Source organism: Sphaerodactylus townsendi, linkage group LG11 (genome assembly GCF_021028975.2).
Source record: "Sphaerodactylus townsendi isolate TG3544 linkage group LG11, MPM_Stown_v2.3, whole genome shotgun sequence".
NCBI lineage: Eukaryota > Metazoa > Chordata > Lepidosauria > Squamata > Sphaerodactylidae > Sphaerodactylus > Sphaerodactylus townsendi.
This window is the reverse complement of record NC_059435.1, coordinates 8,457,629-8,471,868: the sequence shown is the minus strand read 5'-3', so window position 1 is coordinate 8,471,868 and position 14,240 is coordinate 8,457,629. Positions and strand designations below refer to the sequence as shown.

Here is a 14,240-nt window from a genome sequence, read left to right as displayed (position 1 = left end):
GGGGGGGGGGGTGGGGGGGGGGGGGGGTGGGGGGGGGGGGGGGTGGGGGGGGGGGGGGGTGGGGGGGGGGGGGGGTGGGGGGGGGGGGGGGTGGGGGGGGGGGGGGGTGGGGGGGGGGGGGGGTGGGGGGGGGGGGGGGTGGGGGGGGGGGGGGGTGGGGGGGGGGGGGGGTGGGGGGGGGGGGGGGTGGGGGGGGGGGGGGGTGGGGGGGGGGGGGGGTGGGGGGGGGGGGGGGTGGGGGGGGGGGGGGGTGGGGGGGGGGGGGGGTGGGGGGGGGGGGGGGTGGGGGGGGGGGGGGGTGGGGGGGGGGGGGGGTGGGGGGGGGGGGGGGTGGGGGGGGGGGGGGGTGGGGGGGGGGGGGGGTGGGGGGGGGGGGGGGTGGGGGGGGGGGGGGGTGGGGGGGGGGGGGGGTGGGGGGGGGGGGGGGTGGGGGGGGGGGGGGGTGGGGGGGGGGGGGGGTGGGGGGGGGGGGGGGTGGGGGGGGGGGGGGGTGGGGGGGGGGGGGGGTGGGGGGGGGGGGGGGTGGGGGGGGGGGGGGGTGGGGGGGGGGGGGGGTGGGGGGGGGGGGGGGTGGGGGGGGGGGGGGGTGGGGGGGGGGGGGGGTGGGGGGGGGGGGGGGTGGGGGGGGGGGGGGGTGGGGGGGGGGGGGGGTGGGGGGGGGGGGGGGTGGGGGGGGGGGGGGGTGGGGGGGGGGGGGGGTGGGGGGGGGGGGGGGTGGGGGGGGGGGGGGGTGGGGGGGGGGGGGGGTGGGGGGGGGGGGGGGTGGGGGGGGGGGGGGGTGGGGGGGGGGGGGGGTGGGGGGGGGGGGGGGTGGGGGGGGGGGGGGGTGGGGGGGGGGGGGGGTGGGGGGGGGGGGGGGTGGGGGGGGGGGGGGGTGGGGGGGGGGGGGGGTGGGGGGGGGGGGGGGTGGGGGGGGGGGGGGGTGGGGGGGGGGGGGGGTGGGGGGGGGGGGGGGTGGGGGGGGGGGGGGGTGGGGGGGGGGGGGGGTGGGGGGGGGGGGGGGTGGGGGGGGGGGGGGGTGGGGGGGGGGGGGGGTGGGGGGGGGGGGGGGTGGGGGGGGGGGGGGGTGGGGGGGGGGGGGGGTGGGGGGGGGGGGGGGTGGGGGGGGGGGGGGGTGGGGGGGGGGGGGGGTGGGGGGGGGGGGGGGTGGGGGGGGGGGGGGGTGGGGGGGGGGGGGGGTGGGGGGGGGGGGGGGTGGGGGGGGGGGGGGGTGGGGGGGGGGGGGGGTGGGGGGGGGGGGGGGTGGGGGGGGGGGGGGGTGGGGGGGGGGGGGGGTGGGGGGGGGGGGGGGTGGGGGGGGGGGGGGGTGGGGGGGGGGGGGGGTGGGGGGGGGGGGGGGTGGGGGGGGGGGGGGGTGGGGGGGGGGGGGGGTGGGGGGGGGGGGGGGTGGGGGGGGGGGGGGGTGGGGGGGGGGGGGGGTGGGGGGGGGGGGGGGTGGGGGGGGGGGGGGGTGGGGGGGGGGGGGGGTGGGGGGGGGGGGGGGTGGGGGGGGGGGGGGGTGGGGGGGGGGGGGGGTGGGGGGGGGGGGGGGTGGGGGGGGGGGGGGGTGGGGGGGGGGGGGGGTGGGGGGGGGGGGGGGTGGGGGGGGGGGGGGGTGGGGGGGGGGGGGGGTGGGGGGGGGGGGGGGTGGGGGGGGGGGGGGGTGGGGGGGGGGGGGGGTGGGGGGGGGGGGGGGTGGGGGGGGGGGGGGGTGGGGGGGGGGGGGGGTGGGGGGGGGGGGGGGTGGGGGGGGGGGGGGGTGGGGGGGGGGGGGGGTGGGGGGGGGGGGGGGTGGGGGGGGGGGGGGGTGGGGGGGGGGGGGGGTGGGGGGGGGGGGGGGTGGGGGGGGGGGGGGGTGGGGGGGGGGGGGGGTGGGGGGGGGGGGGGGTGGGGGGGGGGGGGGGTGGGGGGGGGGGGGGGTGGGGGGGGGGGGGGGTGGGGGGGGGGGGGGGTGGGGGGGGGGGGGGGTGGGGGGGGGGGGGGGTGGGGGGGGGGGGGGGTGGGGGGGGGGGGGGGTGGGGGGGGGGGGGGGTGGGGGGGGGGGGGGGTGGGGGGGGGGGGGGGTGGGGGGGGGGGGGGGTGGGGGGGGGGGGGGGTGGGGGGGGGGGGGGGTGGGGGGGGGGGGGGGTGGGGGGGGGGGGGGGTGGGGGGGGGGGGGGGTGGGGGGGGGGGGGGGTGGGGGGGGGGGGGGGTGGGGGGGGGGGGGGGTGGGGGGGGGGGGGGGTGGGGGGGGGGGGGGGTGGGGGGGGGGGGGGGTGGGGGGGGGGGGGGGTGGGGGGGGGGGGGGGTGGGGGGGGGGGGGGGTGGGGGGGGGGGGGGGTGGGGGGGGGGGGGGGTGGGGGGGGGGGGGGGTGGGGGGGGGGGGGGGTGGGGGGGGGGGGGGGTGGGGGGGGGGGGGGGTGGGGGGGGGGGGGGGTGGGGGGGGGGGGGGGTGGGGGGGGGGGGGGGTGGGGGGGGGGGGGGGTGGGGGGGGGGGGGGGTGGGGGGGGGGGGGGGTGGGGGGGGGGGGGGGTGGGGGGGGGGGGGGGTGGGGGGGGGGGGGGGTGGGGGGGGGGGGGGGTGGGGGGGGGGGGGGGTGGGGGGGGGGGGGGGTGGGGGGGGGGGGGGGTGGGGGGGGGGGGGGGTGGGGGGGGGGGGGGGTGGGGGGGGGGGGGGGTGGGGGGGGGGGGGGGTGGGGGGGGGGGGGGGTGGGGGGGGGGGGGGGTGGGGGGGGGGGGGGGTGGGGGGGGGGGGGGGTGGGGGGGGGGGGGGGTGGGGGGGGGGGGGGGTGGGGGGGGGGGGGGGTGGGGGGGGGGGGGGGTGGGGGGGGGGGGGGGTGGGGGGGGGGGGGGGTGGGGGGGGGGGGGGGTGGGGGGGGGGGGGGGTGGGGGGGGGGGGGGGTGGGGGGGGGGGGGGGTGGGGGGGGGGGGGGGTGGGGGGGGGGGGGGGTGGGGGGGGGGGGGGGTGGGGGGGGGGGGGGGTGGGGGGGGGGGGGGGTGGGGGGGGGGGGGGGTGGGGGGGGGGGGGGGTGGGGGGGGGGGGGGGTGGGGGGGGGGGGGGGTGGGGGGGGGGGGGGGTGGGGGGGGGGGGGGGTGGGGGGGGGGGGGGGTGGGGGGGGGGGGGGGTGGGGGGGGGGGGGGGTGGGGGGGGGGGGGGGTGGGGGGGGGGGGGGGTGGGGGGGGGGGGGGGTGGGGGGGGGGGGGGGTGGGGGGGGGGGGGGGTGGGGGGGGGGGGGGGTGGGGGGGGGGGGGGGTGGGGGGGGGGGGGGGTGGGGGGGGGGGGGGGTGGGGGGGGGGGGGGGTGGGGGGGGGGGGGGGTGGGGGGGGGGGGGGGTGGGGGGGGGGGGGGGTGGGGGGGGGGGGGGGTGGGGGGGGGGGGGGGTGGGGGGGGGGGGGGGTGGGGGGGGGGGGGGGTGGGGGGGGGGGGGGGTGGGGGGGGGGGGGGGTGGGGGGGGGGGGGGGTGGGGGGGGGGGGGGGTGGGGGGGGGGGGGGGTGGGGGGGGGGGGGGGTGGGGGGGGGGGGGGGTGGGGGGGGGGGGGGGTGGGGGGGGGGGGGGGTGGGGGGGGGGGGGGGTGGGGGGGGGGGGGGGTGGGGGGGGGGGGGGGTGGGGGGGGGGGGGGGTGGGGGGGGGGGGGGGTGGGGGGGGGGGGGGGTGGGGGGGGGGGGGGGTGGGGGGGGGGGGGGGTGGGGGGGGGGGGGGGTGGGGGGGGGGGGGGGTGGGGGGGGGGGGGGGTGGGGGGGGGGGGGGGTGGGGGGGGGGGGGGGTGGGGGGGGGGGGGGGTGGGGGGGGGGGGGGGTGGGGGGGGGGGGGGGTGGGGGGGGGGGGGGGTGGGGGGGGGGGGGGGTGGGGGGGGGGGGGGGTGGGGGGGGGGGGGGGTGGGGGGGGGGGGGGGTGGGGGGGGGGGGGGGTGGGGGGGGGGGGGGGTGGGGGGGGGGGGGGGTGGGGGGGGGGGGGGGTGGGGGGGGGGGGGGGTGGGGGGGGGGGGGGGTGGGGGGGGGGGGGGGTGGGGGGGGGGGGGGGTGGGGGGGGGGGGGGGTGGGGGGGGGGGGGGGTGGGGGGGGGGGGGGGTGGGGGGGGGGGGGGGTGGGGGGGGGGGGGGGTGGGGGGGGGGGGGGGTGGGGGGGGGGGGGGGTGGGGGGGGGGGGGGGTGGGGGGGGGGGGGGGTGGGGGGGGGGGGGGGTGGGGGGGGGGGGGGGTGGGGGGGGGGGGGGGTGGGGGGGGGGGGGGGTGGGGGGGGGGGGGGGTGGGGGGGGGGGGGGGTGGGGGGGGGGGGGGGTGGGGGGGGGGGGGGGTGGGGGGGGGGGGGGGTGGGGGGGGGGGGGGGTGGGGGGGGGGGGGGGTGGGGGGGGGGGGGGGTGGGGGGGGGGGGGGGTGGGGGGGGGGGGGGGTGGGGGGGGGGGGGGGTGGGGGGGGGGGGGGGTGGGGGGGGGGGGGGGTGGGGGGGGGGGGGGGTGGGGGGGGGGGGGGGTGGGGGGGGGGGGGGGTGGGGGGGGGGGGGGGTGGGGGGGGGGGGGGGTGGGGGGGGGGGGGGGTGGGGGGGGGGGGGGGTGGGGGGGGGGGGGGGTGGGGGGGGGGGGGGGTGGGGGGGGGGGGGGGTGGGGGGGGGGGGGGGTGGGGGGGGGGGGGGGTGGGGGGGGGGGGGGGTGGGGGGGGGGGGGGGTGGGGGGGGGGGGGGGTGGGGGGGGGGGGGGGTGGGGGGGGGGGGGGGTGGGGGGGGGGGGGGGTGGGGGGGGGGGGGGGTGGGGGGGGGGGGGGGTGGGGGGGGGGGGGGGTGGGGGGGGGGGGGGGTGGGGGGGGGGGGGGGTGGGGGGGGGGGGGGGTGGGGGGGGGGGGGGGTGGGGGGGGGGGGGGGTGGGGGGGGGGGGGGGTGGGGGGGGGGGGGGGTGGGGGGGGGGGGGGGTGGGGGGGGGGGGGGGTGGGGGGGGGGGGGGGTGGGGGGGGGGGGGGGTGGGGGGGGGGGGGGGTGGGGGGGGGGGGGGGTGGGGGGGGGGGGGGGTGGGGGGGGGGGGGGGTGGGGGGGGGGGGGGGTGGGGGGGGGGGGGGGTGGGGGGGGGGGGGGGTGGGGGGGGGGGGGGGTGGGGGGGGGGGGGGGTGGGGGGGGGGGGGGGTGGGGGGGGGGGGGGGTGGGGGGGGGGGGGGGTGGGGGGGGGGGGGGGTGGGGGGGGGGGGGGGTGGGGGGGGGGGGGGGTGGGGGGGGGGGGGGGTGGGGGGGGGGGGGGGTGGGGGGGGGGGGGGGTGGGGGGGGGGGGGGGTGGGGGGGGGGGGGGGTGGGGGGGGGGGGGGGTGGGGGGGGGGGGGGGTGGGGGGGGGGGGGGGTGGGGGGGGGGGGGGGTGGGGGGGGGGGGGGGTGGGGGGGGGGGGGGGTGGGGGGGGGGGGGGGTGGGGGGGGGGGGGGGTGGGGGGGGGGGGGGGTGGGGGGGGGGGGGGGTGGGGGGGGGGGGGGGTGGGGGGGGGGGGGGGTGGGGGGGGGGGGGGGTGGGGGGGGGGGGGGGTGGGGGGGGGGGGGGGTGGGGGGGGGGGGGGGTGGGGGGGGGGGGGGGTGGGGGGGGGGGGGGGTGGGGGGGGGGGGGGGTGGGGGGGGGGGGGGGTGGGGGGGGGGGGGGGTGGGGGGGGGGGGGGGTGGGGGGGGGGGGGGGTGGGGGGGGGGGGGGGTGGGGGGGGGGGGGGGTGGGGGGGGGGGGGGGTGGGGGGGGGGGGGGGTGGGGGGGGGGGGGGGTGGGGGGGGGGGGGGGTGGGGGGGGGGGGGGGTGGGGGGGGGGGGGGGTGGGGGGGGGGGGGGGTGGGGGGGGGGGGGGGTGGGGGGGGGGGGGGGTGGGGGGGGGGGGGGGTGGGGGGGGGGGGGGGTGGGGGGGGGGGGGGGTGGGGGGGGGGGGGGGTGGGGGGGGGGGGGGGTGGGGGGGGGGGGGGGTGGGGGGGGGGGGGGGTGGGGGGGGGGGGGGGTGGGGGGGGGGGGGGGTGGGGGGGGGGGGGGGTGGGGGGGGGGGGGGGTGGGGGGGGGGGGGGGTGGGGGGGGGGGGGGGTGGGGGGGGGGGGGGGTGGGGGGGGGGGGGGGTGGGGGGGGGGGGGGGTGGGGGGGGGGGGGGGTGGGGGGGGGGGGGGGTGGGGGGGGGGGGGGGTGGGGGGGGGGGGGGGTGGGGGGGGGGGGGGGTGGGGGGGGGGGGGGGTGGGGGGGGGGGGGGGTGGGGGGGGGGGGGGGTGGGGGGGGGGGGGGGTGGGGGGGGGGGGGGGTGGGGGGGGGGGGGGGTGGGGGGGGGGGGGGGTGGGGGGGGGGGGGGGTGGGGGGGGGGGGGGGTGGGGGGGGGGGGGGGTGGGGGGGGGGGGGGGTGGGGGGGGGGGGGGGTGGGGGGGGGGGGGGGTGGGGGGGGGGGGGGGTGGGGGGGGGGGGGGGTGGGGGGGGGGGGGGGTGGGGGGGGGGGGGGGTGGGGGGGGGGGGGGGTGGGGGGGGGGGGGGGTGGGGGGGGGGGGGGGTGGGGGGGGGGGGGGGTGGGGGGGGGGGGGGGTGGGGGGGGGGGGGGGTGGGGGGGGGGGGGGGTGGGGGGGGGGGGGGGTGGGGGGGGGGGGGGGTGGGGGGGGGGGGGGGTGGGGGGGGGGGGGGGTGGGGGGGGGGGGGGGTGGGGGGGGGGGGGGGTGGGGGGGGGGGGGGGTGGGGGGGGGGGGGGGTGGGGGGGGGGGGGGGTGGGGGGGGGGGGGGGTGGGGGGGGGGGGGGGTGGGGGGGGGGGGGGGTGGGGGGGGGGGGGGGTGGGGGGGGGGGGGGGTGGGGGGGGGGGGGGGTGGGGGGGGGGGGGGGTGGGGGGGGGGGGGGGTGGGGGGGGGGGGGGGTGGGGGGGGGGGGGGGTGGGGGGGGGGGGGGGTGGGGGGGGGGGGGGGTGGGGGGGGGGGGGGGTGGGGGGGGGGGGGGGTGGGGGGGGGGGGGGGTGGGGGGGGGGGGGGGTGGGGGGGGGGGGGGGTGGGGGGGGGGGGGGGTGGGGGGGGGGGGGGGTGGGGGGGGGGGGGGGTGGGGGGGGGGGGGGGTGGGGGGGGGGGGGGGTGGGGGGGGGGGGGGGTGGGGGGGGGGGGGGGTGGGGGGGGGGGGGGGTGGGGGGGGGGGGGGGTGGGGGGGGGGGGGGGTGGGGGGGGGGGGGGGTGGGGGGGGGGGGGGGTGGGGGGGGGGGGGGGTGGGGGGGGGGGGGGGTGGGGGGGGGGGGGGGTGGGGGGGGGGGGGGGTGGGGGGGGGGGGGGGTGGGGGGGGGGGGGGGTGGGGGGGGGGGGGGGTGGGGGGGGGGGGGGGTGGGGGGGGGGGGGGGTGGGGGGGGGGGGGGGTGGGGGGGGGGGGGGGTGGGGGGGGGGGGGGGTGGGGGGGGGGGGGGGTGGGGGGGGGGGGGGGTGGGGGGGGGGGGGGGTGGGGGGGGGGGGGGGTGGGGGGGGGGGGGGGTGGGGGGGGGGGGGGGTGGGGGGGGGGGGGGGTGGGGGGGGGGGGGGGTGGGGGGGGGGGGGGGTGGGGGGGGGGGGGGGTGGGGGGGGGGGGGGGTGGGGGGGGGGGGGGGTGGGGGGGGGGGGGGGTGGGGGGGGGGGGGGGTGGGGGGGGGGGGGGGTGGGGGGGGGGGGGGGTGGGGGGGGGGGGGGGTGGGGGGGGGGGGGGGTGGGGGGGGGGGGGGGTGGGGGGGGGGGGGGGTGGGGGGGGGGGGGGGTGGGGGGGGGGGGGGGTGGGGGGGGGGGGGGGTGGGGGGGGGGGGGGGTGGGGGGGGGGGGGGGTGGGGGGGGGGGGGGGTGGGGGGGGGGGGGGGTGGGGGGGGGGGGGGGTGGGGGGGGGGGGGGGTGGGGGGGGGGGGGGGTGGGGGGGGGGGGGGGTGGGGGGGGGGGGGGGTGGGGGGGGGGGGGGGTGGGGGGGGGGGGGGGTGGGGGGGGGGGGGGGTGGGGGGGGGGGGGGGTGGGGGGGGGGGGGGGTGGGGGGGGGGGGGGGTGGGGGGGGGGGGGGGTGGGGGGGGGGGGGGGTGGGGGGGGGGGGGGGTGGGGGGGGGGGGGGGTGGGGGGGGGGGGGGGTGGGGGGGGGGGGGGGTGGGGGGGGGGGGGGGTGGGGGGGGGGGGGGGTGGGGGGGGGGGGGGGTGGGGGGGGGGGGGGGTGGGGGGGGGGGGGGGTGGGGGGGGGGGGGGGTGGGGGGGGGGGGGGGTGGGGGGGGGGGGGGGTGGGGGGGGGGGGGGGTGGGGGGGGGGGGGGGTGGGGGGGGGGGGGGGTGGGGGGGGGGGGGGGTGGGGGGGGGGGGGGGTGGGGGGGGGGGGGGGTGGGGGGGGGGGGGGGTGGGGGGGGGGGGGGGTGGGGGGGGGGGGGGGTGGGGGGGGGGGGGGGTGGGGGGGGGGGGGGGTGGGGGGGGGGGGGGGTGGGGGGGGGGGGGGGTGGGGGGGGGGGGGGGTGGGGGGGGGGGGGGGTGGGGGGGGGGGGGGGTGGGGGGGGGGGGGGGTGGGGGGGGGGGGGGGTGGGGGGGGGGGGGGGTGGGGGGGGGGGGGGGTGGGGGGGGGGGGGGGTGGGGGGGGGGGGGGGTGGGGGGGGGGGGGGGTGGGGGGGGGGGGGGGTGGGGGGGGGGGGGGGTGGGGGGGGGGGGGGGTGGGGGGGGGGGGGGGTGGGGGGGGGGGGGGGTGGGGGGGGGGGGGGGTGGGGGGGGGGGGGGGTGGGGGGGGGGGGGGGTGGGGGGGGGGGGGGGTGGGGGGGGGGGGGGGTGGGGGGGGGGGGGGGTGGGGGGGGGGGGGGGTGGGGGGGGGGGGGGGTGGGGGGGGGGGGGGGTGGGGGGGGGGGGGGGTGGGGGGGGGGGGGGGTGGGGGGGGGGGGGGGTGGGGGGGGGGGGGGGTGGGGGGGGGGGGGGGTGGGGGGGGGGGGGGGTGGGGGGGGGGGGGGGTGGGGGGGGGGGGGGGTGGGGGGGGGGGGGGGTGGGGGGGGGGGGGGGTGGGGGGGGGGGGGGGTGGGGGGGGGGGGGGGTGGGGGGGGGGGGGGGTGGGGGGGGGGGGGGGTGGGGGGGGGGGGGGGTGGGGGGGGGGGGGGGTGGGGGGGGGGGGGGGTGGGGGGGGGGGGGGGTGGGGGGGGGGGGGGGTGGGGGGGGGGGGGGGTGGGGGGGGGGGGGGGTGGGGGGGGGGGGGGTTGGGGGGGGGGGGGGGGGGGGGGGGGGGGTTTGGGGGGGGGGGGGGTGGGGGGGGGGGGTGTGGGGGGGGGGGGGTTGGGGGGGCGGGGGGGGTGGGGGGGGGGGGGGGGTGGGGCGAGAGGGGGTGGCATGCACGGGGGGGGGGGGGGGGGGGGGGGGGGGGGGGGGGGGGGGGGGGGGGGGGGGGGGGGGGGGGTGGAGTCTCCTCCTTTGGCTGGTCCTGTTATTCCCCCCAGCATTTTCAATGGATGCCCCCTGGTTCTAGTAGTGTGAGAAAGAGAGAAAAATTTCTCTCTGTCAACATTTTCTACCCCATTCATCATTTTATAGACTTCAATCATATCCCCCCTCAGACGTCTCCTCAAACTAAAGAGTCCCAAACGCTGCAGCCTCTCCTCATAAGGAAGGTGCTCCAGCCCCTCAATCATCCTCGTTGCCCTTCTCTGCACTTTTTCTCATGCACTTTTTCTAGGCTTGGGCATTGTGGAGCCGTGTGCCGCCTGCACAAGGGTATGTTTACTCTCTCTACCAGGACAGGCACACTTTACGCCAGCATGGTGGACAAAACACACTGGCGCAGGCCCATGCTGCCTCTGCCACTCCGTCCTGCTCACCTCTGAATTGTGCAGCCCATATTGTCACTTAGCTCCATTAACATTTTTCTGAAAACTCTCCATAAGTTGGTTCTTATGATACTGTTTGAGACAAATGAGTCGTCCCAGCTACCCCGACCTATATGAAATCTGTCTTCAGCACCATGTCAAATGACACGCACAGCTGCCAACCACGTGTGTGACTTACCAAATTCATACGTCACACCTGTTCAAAGAATGCACACCTGAGAATGCTCAGGGCGGCTCATATCTACAAGGAAAACATTGTGCAAAATGGCCCAAGAGACTGCATGGAAGGCAATTAAAACTCTGTTAATATGCAATGAAATCACTGGGCCAGGTGTTGTAGACAGACAGGCGGGCTGTGTTCCTATTCAGCTGTGCTCTGACGCTAGAAGACACCTTGAAACCTCTCCCCTCTCTCCCTCCTTTCTCGCCTGCCCTTTCAGAGAACAAGGCCTGTCCTAGGTATGTTTTCTCCCAGGAACAGGAAGCACAAGCGCACACGCAAACTATTTGGCTTTTCATTCATGTGCTTGCTTTAGAGCAGCCTTCCTCTTCCTGCCCTACTGGTACAATAGGGCAAGCTCTTAGATTACACAAGCCCAGCATGAGAAAAGAAAAAAAGTTTTTTTTATAAAAAGCAGAGCCAAAGTTTCAGGCTTCCCACACCTTCACCTGTTATAACAAACTCCCTGTTTAATCACAAAGGGCTGCCCTACTTCACGAGGAAATCCCCCCCCTTCCCCGCTGGGGCTACAAGTAATATCAAATGTGGACCCTTTTCTTACATAAGAGCATAAGAACATAAGAACTAGCCTGCTGGATCAGACCAGAGTCCATCTAGTCCAGCTCTCTGCTACTCGCAGTGGCCCACCAGGTGCCTTTGGGAGCTCACATGCAGGAGGTGAAAGCAATGGCCTTCTGCTGCTGCTGCTCCCGAGCACCTGGTCTGCTAAGGCATTTGCAACCTCAGATCAAGGAGGATCAAGATTGGTAGCCATAGATCGACTTCTCCTCCATAAATCTGTCCAAGCCCTTTTTAAAGCTATCCAGGTTAGTGGCCATCACCACCTCCTGTGGCAGCATATTCCAAACACCAATCACACGTTGCATGAAGAAGTGTTTCCTTTTATTAGTCCTAATTCTTCCCCCCAGCATTTTCTAGTATTGTGAGAAAGAGAGAAAAATGTCTCTCTGTCAACATTTTCTATCCCATGCATAATTTTATAGACTTCAATCATATCTTCAATCATTCTTACTTTTGAGTTTTCAAATTAATACAGAGACATTAACTTCCATGTAAAAACAACGACAGTTCCATCTAAAGTGCGCTGACATCTGCCAGACAGGTGAATTTTTTAAAAGTCTCAGGTGAGGGCTTTCCTGCATGTTGTTTTGTTCTTGTCTCATACTGCTTGTTTATCCCCTGAATTCCGCAGGTATTTTTGTGCCTTCAGTTTTGACTTCTTCGGGGGGTTTTGCCTCCCTCTGGGGACGGGGTCCATATTTTTTGAAATGACTTTTACTCCAGTGTTTTTCTGGAAGTTGATTTTGAGTTGGGGTTTTCCCCCCTAATGAGTAACATTTCTACCAGTTCCCCCCCCCCCCTCATTCTTTCTTTTGTCCCATCCATCTCTCACCCACATTTCGATAACTGGACTGTCCCCATCACTAATCTGCACCCCCTCCCCCCAAGATCTGTGATTTCAATTGTTTTTAAAGGCTCTCAAATATCAATATAACACAGCCTACAGCCAATTAAGGAAGTAGCTACTTTTCTGCCCTCCCCCCGCCCCCGATACAAAGGAACAGCACCAAGAGACAAAGGCACTCCCATCTGCTTCTGAGGAAACAGCCTCAACTCTTTTCTCAAATGCTGACTTAGGAAGCCCGGAACAAACTGAGCCCAGAGAGTCCTTCTCTTCCTGGAATGATACTGAGACCCAAGATAACAAGAAACGTCTAACCCAGTGATGGCGAACCTATGGCATGGGTGCCAGAGGTGGCACTCAGAGCCCTCTCTGTGGGCATGCGCAAACAGAGTGTCCTCCCCCCCCCCCCACCACATCTAGGCTGGCCTGGGCTGCTGGGCTCAATTATTAGCATTAAACCTAAGACCAAGTTTGGGGGAAGCAGTGTAGGTAACCCTGTCAAGCACTGTTAAACCCCACTGATTTTCATGCAAAGAACAAAAGCTCGGTTGCTGGCAATGGGGCTTGCTTCTGAGTAAACCCTCCTTGGGTCGTGATTCACCCATTGGAAGAGATGCACGGTTGCTTCAAAGCAAAGCCACCGACTACCACCAAGCTTACTCCAGAGTAACGCACCCCTTGGAGCCAACTGTTTTTTCTAAACCTCGGTATTCAGGTTAAATTGCCGTGTTGGCACTTTGCGATAAATAAGTGGGTTTTGGGTTGCAGTTTGGGCACTCGGTCTTGAAAAGGTTCGCCATCACTGGTCTAACCCAAGAAGGTCTACCTACACCACAGTGTGTGGCTCCTGTAGGCACAGAGATAAGGGTGCCAACTGCCTGGATTAAAAAAAAACTACTGCCCCTTTAACAGAGGCTAGAAGGGCTGCTGTTTCACTCCATTCTATCAAGACTGTCAGCTGTGCAATTCCACACATTAAGAACTCTATCAAGGGGGAAGGACATCCTCTGATATGGTTTACTTTCAGCTCAAGCAAAATGTTTTCGTGACTGATGACAGCTTCCTAGAGGAAGAATCCAAACTGAGAAGGAGGGTTCTCCCAGACGAAGCAGGAGGTGGAGCTTTTGACTTCCTGCCTCTCCAGCAAGCTGGTGGGAAGAACCCGTCTGTAGGAGATGTCCTCCTGGACTCAGAGGAGAATGGGCTTCCCCTTCACGGTAAGTCACCGATGGTCATCTTTAGTGACTGATGACAGCTTCCTAGAGGAAGAATCCAAACTGAGAAGGAGGGTTCTCCCAGACGAAGCAGGAGGTGGAGCTTTTGACTTCCTGCCTCTCCAGCAAGCTGGTGGGAAGAACCCGTCTGTAGGAGATGTCCTCCTGGACTCAGAGGAGAATGACCCTTCACGGTAAGTCACCGATGGTCATCTTTAGTGACTGATGACAGCTTCCTAGAGGAAGAATCCAAACTGAGAAGGAGGGTTCTCCCAGATGAAGCAGGAGGTGGAGCTTTTGACTTCCTGCCTCTCCAGCAAGCTGGTGGGAAGAACCCGTCTGTAGGAGATGTCCTCCTGGACTCAGAGGAGAATGACCCTTCACGGTAAGTCACCGATGGTCGTCTTTAGTGACTGATGATAGCTTCCTAGAGGCTCCTAGCCGTCACTGAAGTCCCAAGATGACAGCCAGCTGCTCTGCTGTTCCCTCGTCGTCATATGAGAACAGAATGAAGGAGGACTGCCTGACTTTGAGGCCCCTACAGCAAACTGACCTGAGTAACTGGCCATACCTAGTCCCCTCCTACCCCACTCTGATTAGCCCAGGCTCGCCGGATCTTGTCAGATTCAGGAAGCTAAGCAGGGCTGGCTCTGGTGGGTTATTTCAATGGAAGATCTTCAAGAAATACCAGGATCACTACTCAGAGGCAGGCAATGGCAAATCACCTCTGAATGTCTCTTGCTTTGAATACCCTTCGGGGTCACCATAGGTCAGGTATGACGGGATAGCACTGTATGACCACCACCAGTCCCCTCCCTGTTACCATGTCTCAAAGAAGAGAGGAATGAAGCATCCACTGCCCTGAAGAACTACGTACACTCCCAGTTGGGTCCAGACTTGGACTTGGAGGAAGTTCCTTGATATCAGAGGCCTTACCTCCAGGCTTTACGGACACTTAGCTGTCGTCCTTGCTACTACTGTGCTTGACTCCCTTGCAGGGCCGGAGCGAAGGGGGAACTGCGGCTTATACAGCACACACGTCCCAGTTTTGCACCTGGTAAACAGGTTTTTCCTGCAGTGTAGAATAATATGGTACCACCAGATCTCATCAGATCTTGGAAGCTAAGTAGGGTCAATACTTGGCAGGGAAACCACTGTAGTCGACCCACGCGGTCAGCGTAAAACTTGAGCAGAGGCGGAGATAACATCACCTCCGGTGGAGTAAGCGCCAGCGGCGAGGAGACCCGAGGTCAGTGGTTCCTAATGAGTCTCCCGTCTGCCGGATTCCTGGCACCTGTTATTGTTACTCTATCCCGAGGCGTGTAGGAGGGGAGGACTGGGGGAGTTCGGGGAGGCCCGGGAGAGTGAGGAGATCATCAGGTGATGTACATGATATCTGGCTGCGTCTTGAGGAGAAGCCAGCGTCGCTGCCGGGAGCCTAATCCTCACCTGGGGCAAGATCATTGTCCCTGCGCCCGGTGATTGAGACGGAACAGTTCCCACGACCCGTATTGACTCGTGGGGGGATGAGGGTGGGGGTCGCGATGTCGACGGCAAGCGCCAGCAGGTCGTTGGCGTGCCAACGTTTACTACCTGACACTGCTGGAGTCGGCGAGTGTACTACTACATCTCCTCCTTTTTACATTTTAGAAAGCGGGGGGGCGAATAAATGCTAGAGGCCGATTTAAAG

At 78.2% G+C, this 14,240-nt stretch overlaps 1 protein-coding gene across 1 annotated transcript in view; it reads right to left on the bottom strand.

Annotated features, from left to right (window-relative positions):
• Window positions 1-14,240, bottom strand: part of INVS (inversin) — a 119,813-nt gene that overhangs the window by 45,260 nt on the left and 60,313 nt on the right. The gene's annotated exons all lie outside the window — the stretch shown is intronic.